The 10,251-nt window shown below is 42.9% G+C and overlaps 1 pseudogene; it reads left to right on the forward strand.

Moving 5' to 3' along the window:
- Positions 1-3,943: 3,943 nt before the first annotated feature.
- LOC115656181 lies at positions 3,944-6,298 on the forward strand (annotated as a pseudogene).
- The last annotated feature ends 3,953 nt before the right edge of the window (positions 6,299-10,251 follow it).

A 10,251-nucleotide genomic window follows, 5' to 3' on the forward strand; every position in this document is an offset into this window, starting at 1 on the left:
AAAGACAGCTAGTAATCTAACTATAAAACAGGAGACACAGATGGATATAGACAGGTAGATGGGGGAGTATTAGGAAACAATGAAACAATGTTGGTCAGCATGATAGACAATGATTAAATCCTGCAGCATTAAAACCTGTATTATTAAGTCTTTTGTAGACACCGTGGCAAAGACAGTTTAAACAGTAATTTGATGTGTACGGCAGCTCCCCCCAAGTGTGGGAGCAACATGGGAAAAAGCATATAAGTGCTTGTATGAAAATTTAAAAAGTGGTTAGAGCAGGTTGGTATCATTAGCTGATTGGAGGTGGTAGGTGAGATCTAAATAGTGAATGAGAGTTGATAGATAAGGGATAGGACAAGAAGGGCTTGAAATTGAAGACAAGCAGTTTATGTGTGATGTTACAGAGAAGAGGTGCTAGTGGAGGGATGCAAAAAGAACAGTGGTGTAGCCAAAGAAATGGCCTAGAACAATTATATTTTCTGCAGAAGAAAATGAATATTAGCAGGACAAGATTGCATTTGCCAAAGCCAGAGAAAAAGATGTTACAGTACTCAACACATGAGACTATGAGAGCCTGGTGAGAGTTATACCTGTTTGGATGGTTAGCAAATACCATATGTTAGATATATTATGCAGCAAGAATCAGAAAAATTTAGTCATAACCTGGAAGTGAGGACCTAGAGAGTGATGTGAATTAAAGATGGCACCCAGATTATGGGTGTGAGTTACAGGCAGGATGGTGATATTGTTCACAATGATAAAAAGAAGGCAGAGAGAACAGGTTGGAAGGAAGATGAAAAGCTTTGTTTTAGTCATTCTCAACTTGGGCTGATAGCTAGATATTCATGAGATGTCCAAGAGACAATCCCAGATTTTAGTTTAGACCGATGAAGACAGGTTTGGATTAGAGAGGTAAATCTGTGAGTCACCAACACAGAGATAATAGTTTAATTTTTATTTATGGGTGAGATTACCCAGAGATAATCTGGGAAGGGTGTAGAGAAGAGGATAAATGACAAAATCATGTGGAATCCCAACTGAAAGATGGAAGGTGGATGAGAAGGGGTCTCTGAAGGATACTGTGAAGGAACCATTAGAGAGTTGGGAGGAAAACCATGAGAGGATAGAGTCATAGAATCCAAGGCAGGACAATACTGTAAGAAGAAGATTATGTCTGACAGTCTCAAAGGCAGTTGACAAGCTGAGGACTGGATACTGATTCTAACATTTAACTAGCAAAATTCATTAGAGGCTTTGGTGGGAATACTTTCAGTGAAGTCCACAGGATGGAACCCATATTGGAGAGGGTCTAGGGTAGAATTGGAGGAGAGAGGCTCCATACAGTGATTTTAAATGGCCCATTCAACATGCTCAGAGATGAAAGGGGGACGTGAAATGGGGTAGTGATTGGAGAGGCAAGTAGGGACAAGGGCGGAATGGTTTGTTTGTATATTTAATAGTAGATTGTAAAACATGTTTGTGTGAGGGGAAAGAGCCAGAGGAGAGGAAGGGAGAGGAGGAGTGTGGACACAAGGGCTATCAGGAGATGGGGTCACTGATATGGAGGGGTTACTGTGGAACGCTTTGCCAGAGGATTGTGTGAAGACCAAGACTATAACAGGGTTAAAAAAAGAACTAGATAAATTCATAGAGAATAGGTTCATCAACGGCTATAAGACAGGATGGTGTCCCTAGCCCGTTTGCCAGAAGCTGGGAATGAACGACAGGGGATGGATCACTTGATCATACCTGTTCTGTTCATTCTCTCTAGGGCACCTGGCATTGGCCACTGTTGGAAGACAGGATACTGGGCTAGATGGATCTTTGGTCTAACCCAGTATGGCCGTTCTTATGTTCCTATGTTAGAGGAGGAGAAACGATGAGAAACTTTTGTGTATTTGACAGGGGAAGAGGAAGTTGTACCGTCAGGGTATATAAACATTTGAATGAGCTCTCTTGTGATGTTGCTGCGAAAGGGATAGCAATATCATTGAACGTATAATCTGGGGGATATGGAACAGGAGTGGGTACTGGTACTGGAACAATTTGCATAGAACCATTGAACCAAACTGTAGACACTGTCTATGATGGAAACCACTTCAAGACAGGAAGTGTAGCAGCACCCTCAGCACAGCTATTTTCAACAACTGTGGGGATATGAGATAGGAGTAGAAAGATGTCATTATCTCAACATACTGTACTGGTGCGATTGTTCCTGGAATAGTGTGTCCATTTGTGATGTCCACACTTTGAAAGAGATGCTCAAAATGGAAGGGGTTCAGAGAAGAGATACAAAAATGATTAGAAGACTGGACAACATATCTTATAGTGAGAGACGTAGTGAGCTCAATTTATCCAGTTTATTAAACAGCAGATTAACATGCAACTTGATCATGGAATATAAGTAGCTACACTGGGAAAACATACCTGATTTAAGAGAACTTTAATATAGCAGACAGATATGACGAGGCAATAACTGGATCCAAAAGTTAGAAAAACTCAAATTGGAAATTAGGCAACTTTTTGACAGTGATAGTAATTAACTACTAGAAAAGCTTTTATAAGAGAAGTAGCTAAATCATAGTCACTTGGAGTCTTTAAAAAACGTTTGGCTGTCTTTCTAAAAAATATGATTGAACCACCACTTGTAATGCTCTAATAATGCCACTTACACATTAGGGAAGAATAGTTTCCCCACTGCAGGCATTATTGGGTGAGATTATCTGCCCTGTGTTGTGTGGTAGGTCAGACTACATGCTATTAGAAGTTCTTGATGGCCTTAAAAATTGTAAATCTGTGACTGATTGGTCATATACATTAACCATAACTTACAGTTGTTTATTTAATTTCAGTTTCAACACATTCAATTGTTGACATTTTGCATTTTGTACATAAAAATAATGTTCTTTGGGCCAGAATCTGCTCTTATTTATACAGATACGAATTTAGAGTAATAATACTTATAATTTAAATAGCACTTTTAATTCGGACATTTCAAATAGTTTGCAAAGGTAACGTTGCCAATATTTATCTACCACTTTCAAAAATGGAAAACTGAAACACAGAGGGCTTTAGTGACTGGACAAAGGCTGGAGCAAATCAATGGCGAGGTGGAATATAATCGCAGTTTAATGATTCTCGTTACCGTGTTTTACTGGATCAAGCTGTGTCCAGATTCGTCATTCTGCCTTTACATTGCAGTAACTGAGATCAGAATCTAGCTCCCTCTATATAGCTACTATAGGTCATAAAATATAGGAATTCAGGGAAACTTTCTTCCAGACCGACAGACTATCTAATTCTACACAATGTCATTTAAAAAAATTAATCAAACAGTTGTGGAACCTGAACATATAAAACTTCACAGAAAACAAAAGAAAGCGAGATTAAAATTAATGCCAAACAGTTTCTACTTTTTCGTATGGATTATGAAGTATATATTTGTCAAATGAGTTACGATTCTATTTTCTCTTTCACGAGATCAATTTAGTTGTAGTTCTGCGGCCGAGACTGAAAGTGGCGCTGTTGGCCAACGCGGTGCAGGAGCCGCTGCTGGAGATCCGTAGAAGACTCCTGCAGTGCGATTGCTCAGTAACACAGCACAGATTCGAGAGAAAACAAAGCAGGGGAAAGCTCTCACACACTGACTGAGAAAAGAAATCCTCTCCTGGACGTGTGGTGTGTTACTAAGTAGAGAAGTTCATTTTGTTTACATGGAAGTGACTAGTCTGGAAAATCTTTCGGTATAACGGGAATTTAAAACAAAGAATCTATTCAGACCAGACAGGCCAGGAGAGCGTATCGGAGAGTGACTGAGATGGAAATCAGGCACAGAGATCTGAGTCGGGCAGTCACACGGCAGGTACTGTTGTTTTCCTTTTTATTGTCTTTGTTCTGCCGGGCGGTCTCGGAGCAAATTCGTTATTCCCTACCTGAGGAAATGGCCAAAGGTTCCCTTGTGGGGAATCTCGCCAAGGATTTGGGATTAAATACCAGAGAACTGCAACAGCGGAAGCTCCGTGTCAGTTCAGAAAAGCAATACTTCAGTGTGAATGGGGAAAATGGCAACCTGTATGTGAATGGCAGGATAGACCGGGAGGAAATATGCGGGGAGACACTCCTTTGTGTCCTGACACTCGAAACGGTGGTGGAAGATCCTTTAAATATTTATCACGTGAACATCGAAATCCGGGACATTAATGATAACGCCCCGCGGTTCCAAAGAAACAGCGTTGATTTAGAAATCAGTGAATCGACACTATCAGGCGCGCGATTCCCTGTAGAATCTGCACAAGATCCAGACGTTGGGATCAACTCCCTGCAGAGATACCAGCTCAGTAAAAACCCCCATTTTATCTTATCCATGAAGGAGACCCCAGATGGTATTAAGCATGCGGAAATAATTTTAGAAAAACCTTTAGATCGGGAGCAACAAAGTTCTCATCACTTGATTCTGACGGCTGTGGATGGGGGCGATCCATCTAGAACGGGGACAGTTACCATTAACTTTAAAATTTCTGACGCCAATGACAATCCTCCAATATTCACCGAAGAGATCTACAAAGTCAGACTGAGGGAAAATCTACCAAAAGGCTCCTTAGTGCTTCAGGTGAAAGCCATGGATAAGGATGAAGGGCTGAATGCAAAGATCACGTACACCTTCAGCGACATACAAGACACAGGGCGCCAATTATTCAGCCTAGACCCAGAGAAAGGAGACATTACAAGTACAGAGCTTCTGGATTTTGAAAAGAAAAATAAATACATGTTGGGGATAGAAGCCAGAGATGGCGGTGATCTGATAGGTCACTGCAAAGTAGAGATCGAAATTATTGACGAGAACGACAACGCCCCAGAAGTGACTCTAACATCCATGTCCAGTCCTATCTCCGAAGACTCAGTGCCCGGGACAGTGATAGCTCTGATCAAAGTCTATGACCGAGATGCCGGTGAAAATGGAGACGTCACCTGTCATCTTCAACACAACTTGCCTTTTAAAATAGTGTCCTCCTCTAATAATTATCACAAAATTCTCACAGACAGCACCCTGGACAGAGAAAGGACTCCGGAGTACAATATCACAATCACCGCCACAGACAACGGCTCTCCCCCGCTCTCTACCCAGAAAACCATCCTGTTGCAGATCTCGGATATCAATGACAACGCCCCTGTCTTTGAGAAACCTTCCTACACTGCCTATGTGCCAGAGAACAATCTCTCGGGGGCCTCTATTTTCAGAGTAGAAGCCTCAGACCGGGATCTGGACGGGAACGCTCGAGTCACTTACTCCATCCTGAGCAGCAACCTCCAGGAGGTGCCTCTCTCCTCCTACATCTCCATTAGCTCCCAGACCGGAGCTATCTATGCCCAGCGCTCCTTCGACTACGAGCAATTCCGGGAGTTTGAAGTGCAAGTGCAGGCCCAAGATGGCGGGTTCCCGCCTCTCAGCAGCAATGTCACCGTCAGGGTGTTTATTCTGGATCAGAATGATAACGCCCCTCGCATCCTGTACCCTTCCCTGGGAGCCGATGGCTCCGCCTTGTTCGAGATGGTCCCTCGCTCAGCCGAGGCAGGTTATCTGGTGACGAAGGTGGTGGCGGTGGATGCTGACTCAGGGCACAATGCCTGGCTCTCCTACCATCTGCTCCAGGCCACGGAACCGACGCCGTTCAGCATGGGGCTGCACACCGGGGAGATCCGGACAGCCCGCGCCTTTGCGGACAGAGATGCTGTGAAGCACAGGCTGGTCACCCTGGTGAAGGATAACGGGCAGCCGCCTCTGTCAGCCACAGTGACTCTCAACCTCGTGTTTGCCGAGAACTTCCAAGAGGCTCTTCCAGAAATGAGCGACCAATCGGGTGACTCGACACCTCAGTCTGATTTACAGTTTTACTTGGTGTTGGCTTTAGCCCTGATCTCATTTTTGTTCCTCTTGACGGTTGCACTGGCCATTGTGATGAAATGTGGAAGGTCGATGAATCCCCCAGTTTTGCGATGTTTCAGTTCTGATTATTCCAAGGAGGGTCCCGGATTGCCTCCCAGCTACTGCGATGGGACTTTACCATATAGCTATAATGAACCTTCAGCCGCAGACTCTGGCATAATGGCGTTTAGTCTCCTAAAATCAAATGGTCAGAATTTCATGGAAGAGAATATTCTTTGCAGAGACAACTCTGGAATGCTACCTATGAGCAGTAAATCTGCGCCTGGAGACCCAAAGTCCGAGGCCGACACACTCCATGAGGTGAGATTCTGTCGTGATGCGCTAGTGTATCAGCGTTTTCAAACGGTTTAAATTCTAGTCAAAATAAGAGCTCTTGGACCTTTTTAGTAATACACTATTTTCTATAAGTGTTGCTTGACTAATTAGTTTATGAATAAATTTTTATTTTATTTTCCATAATGAAGCTTGCTTTCCGTAAATAGCTTTTTTTTTTAAGTGGTTTCATGTTCTGGTGCCAAGTTTATTGATGAGACAAGTTGAAAAGCAATAGTTTTCTGATATGTGTGGAATATATCATGATGCACAAATACCAAAAGAGATAAGACTATCACTAAGTAGTTTTAATATATTATAATAATTGTCATGTTAAGATATTACTTTATTTCCACATTATTATATCTTTCACTCCCTTTGAGGTGGAATAGGTATTAATACAAATTAAACAAAAGATATTTTTAATGTGCCTCATCCATAGCATGGGAGAATAAAGTGGCACAGAAATAAAAATAGTTACATACATAGAAAATTTCCTGATAATATGATTAAATTATTCTCTGAACATGAAAAATGATTCTAGGGTAACATTTTAATTTCTTGGCTGATACACAGTTTGCTCTCCCTCTCATTCCTGTCTTTCTTTCATCCTTCTTCCTTCTTTTCATCAGTTTCTGAGGATTGAAGCATTAATAGCATAGCTTAACACAAAGCAACAAGGGACAAACGCTTGGTCACCCCAAAGGAATAAGATACAAATGTTGTATATAGATGTAAGAGATGTAAACAGAACCTATGAGATATTATTTTATAATCCTTTAGGAGACATTTTCTATATCTCCTTTTCCATGCAATAACATGATTTCACAGGTATTTCATTTTCACAGATCATTAAAAACTATTTGATTTATAAGTAAATGGAAATGCTAATAAGGTACTTTTGGTCTTATCTCAGGAGGGAGCACCAGTGCTCCATGATCTGCATTGGCTGTCTTTTGATTTCAAAGGGTATGTCTACACTACGGGATTATTCTGCTTTTACAGAAATCAATTTTTGGAAACAGATTGCATAAATTCGAGTGTACGCAGCCACACTAACCACATTAATTCAGTGTGTCCATGTACTGAGGCTAGCGTTGACTTCCGGAGCATAGCTATCCCATAGTTCCTGCAGTCTCCCCCGCCCATTGGAATTCTGGGATGAGATCCCAATGCCTGATGGGGACAAAAATTTGTCACGGGTGTTTATGGGTAAATGTTGTCAGTCAATCCTCCTTCCGTGAAAGCAATGGCAGACAACCTTTTCATACCCTTTTCCCTGGATTACCCAGGCAGACGCCATAGTATGGCAACCATGAAGACCTTCAGCTTTTTTTCACTGTCACCATATGTCTACTGGATGTTGCTAGCAGACGCGGTACTGCAGTGCTACACAGCAGCATCCCCTTGTCTTTGCAAGTTAGCAAAGACGGTTACCAACTCTACTGTACTGTCTGCTGCTTTGCAATTTGACAAAAACAGTTACTAGTCATACTGTACTATCTGCTGCTGTCATGAGTGCTCCTGGCTGGCCTTGGTGAGGTCGGTCGGGGGCGCATGGACAAAAATGAGAATGACTCTCCAGGTCATTCTCTTCTTTAAGTTTTGTCTAATGGAGAGTCAGTCCTGCCTAGAATATCAGGCAAGCCTACTAAAGAACCAGAGAGGCAAACGGCTGCTCCAGGTCAGAGCCCCAGACATCCCACAGAAATGATGAGCGGCATGCCATTCTAGGGGGTGCCCCTGCAACAAAGCCAGCTGTTGCTTCCCTCCTCTCCCACCCCTCCTGGGCGACCGTGGCAGTTATCCCCCATTTATGTGATGAAGTAATAAAGAATGCATGAATAAGAAACAACACTGACTTTATTGCCTCTGCAAGCAGAGATCAAAGGGAGGAGAGGAGGGTAATTGCCTTACAGCAAAGTAGTTTGAACCACCATTCTGCACTTACTCAGCCTATTGCCGAAAATGGGAATCTGTGACAAGCGTGAGGATAGAAGCACAGGCAGGACTGAATCTCCATTTGTGTGTGGGCCTTTGGTTGACACTGGTAAAATACAAAATGTTCCAGGATATGTATGTTGGGGGACAGTTCTAAATGGCAGCTTAATTTTTTTATTTGCAGCAAAATGTAGAAGGTCTAAGTATTTGATTGTGATCCCTGGTAGCAAGGGGTAGGTGCGACCGTGCAGTGCTGCTGACTGGGGAGAGCAGCCTGAGGCAGAAGCCTCCAGCTGCTATGATATTCCAGGCAGGACTGAATCTCCATTAGACAAAACTTAAAGAAGAGAATGACCTGGAGTCATTCCCATTTTTGCCCAGGCGCCCCCAGCCGACCTCACGAGGCCAGCCAGGAGCACTCACAGGACGACAATGAAGGATACCAGTCCTACTGTACCATCTGCCATCCAGAAGGGAAGGAGATGCTGCTGAGTAGCACTGCAGCACCACGTCTGCCAGCAGCATCCAGTAGACATATGGTGACATTGAAAAAAGGCGAGAAAGGATTTTTTCCCCTTTGCTTTCACCGGGACGGGGGGGGGGGCTGACGAAATATACCCTGGACCACCCGCCACAATGTTTTTGATCCTTCAGGCTTTGGGAGCTCAGCCAAGAATTCAAATGGTTTTCAGAGAGTGCAGGAACTGTGGGATAGCTACAGTCATCAGTCGCGCCTTCCTCCTTCTTTGGCTTTCTGATATGCTTGTCTCAGCTCTTTAAATTTCAGGCAGCACTGTGCTGAGTCCCTGTTGTGGCCTGTGTCAATCATAGCCTTGGAGATTTTTTCAAATGTTTTGGCATTTCCTCTGTTGGAATGGAGTTCTGATAGAACAGGTTCATCTGCCCATACAGAGATCAGATTCAGTATCTCTGGTACGGCCCATGCTGGAACTCTTTTTTGATTCTGGGACTGCATGGTCACCTGTGCTGATCAACTCTCCACGCTGGGCAAACAGGAAATGAAATTCAAAAGGCTTTTCCTGTCTACCCGGCCAGTGCATCCGAGTTCAGATGGCTTTCCAAAGCAGTCACAATGGTGCACTGTGGGATAGCTCCCGGAGGCCAATATCATCAAATTGCAGCCACACTAACCCTAATTCGAAATGGCAATACCCATTTCAGTGCTACTCCCCTCGTCAGGGAGGAGTACAGATATCAATCTTAAGAGCCCTTTATATCGAAATTAAGGGCTTTGTTGTGTAGATGGGTGCAGGGTTAATTTGGTTTAACGCTGCTAAATTTGCGATAAACTAGACCAGGCCTAAGTGAAGTTTAAGGTGCTCAAAATCAACTATAAATTCCTATATTACTTGAGACCAGTCTACATGAGAGACCCTTTCTCCCTCATGTGCGTGTGATATACTGGCCTAAATGGAATAGGTGGAAACATCAGAACTGAAGTGTAACCATGCCTCAGTGGGTCACAACTGAGGATGTCAAATTCACAATGAACTGCTGAGAAATAGGGCAAACACAACCCCAAACTGGTGGTTATTCTTTTATAAGATATACCAAACCAGTCACAAAAGTACACTCCTATTTTACCACACTGGCTAACAAGAAAACATAAAGACAGTTTCCTCCGGCATTTTAGTATTTCTGTCACCACCAAAAACACTGGATTCAGAGGTGAGTGGTTCTTTACAACCAGTCTCATCAAATAATAGGTTTCTTTGATCCCAAAGGACCAGCCGCACACCCAGGTCAATATATAAATTAGATCTTACCCAAAAATCACGCTGATGTCAATCCCTTAGTAGCTAAAATCTAAAGGTTTATTTATAAAAAGAAAGAAAGAAATGTGAGAGTTAAAATTGGTTAAAGGAATCAGTGACATACAGTAATGGCTAAGTTCTTGGTTCAGGCTTGTAGCAGCTATCAAATAAACTGCTGACTTAGGTAAAGGCTCTGGAATACATCCACAGCTTGGATTGGTCATTCAATCCTTTGTTCAGAACTTCAGTTTGTAGCAAAGTTCCTGCAGAGGTAAG

This window comes from Gopherus evgoodei, chromosome 8 (assembly GCF_007399415.2).
Source record: "Gopherus evgoodei ecotype Sinaloan lineage chromosome 8, rGopEvg1_v1.p, whole genome shotgun sequence".
Classification (NCBI taxonomy): Eukaryota; Metazoa; Chordata; order Testudines; family Testudinidae; genus Gopherus; species Gopherus evgoodei.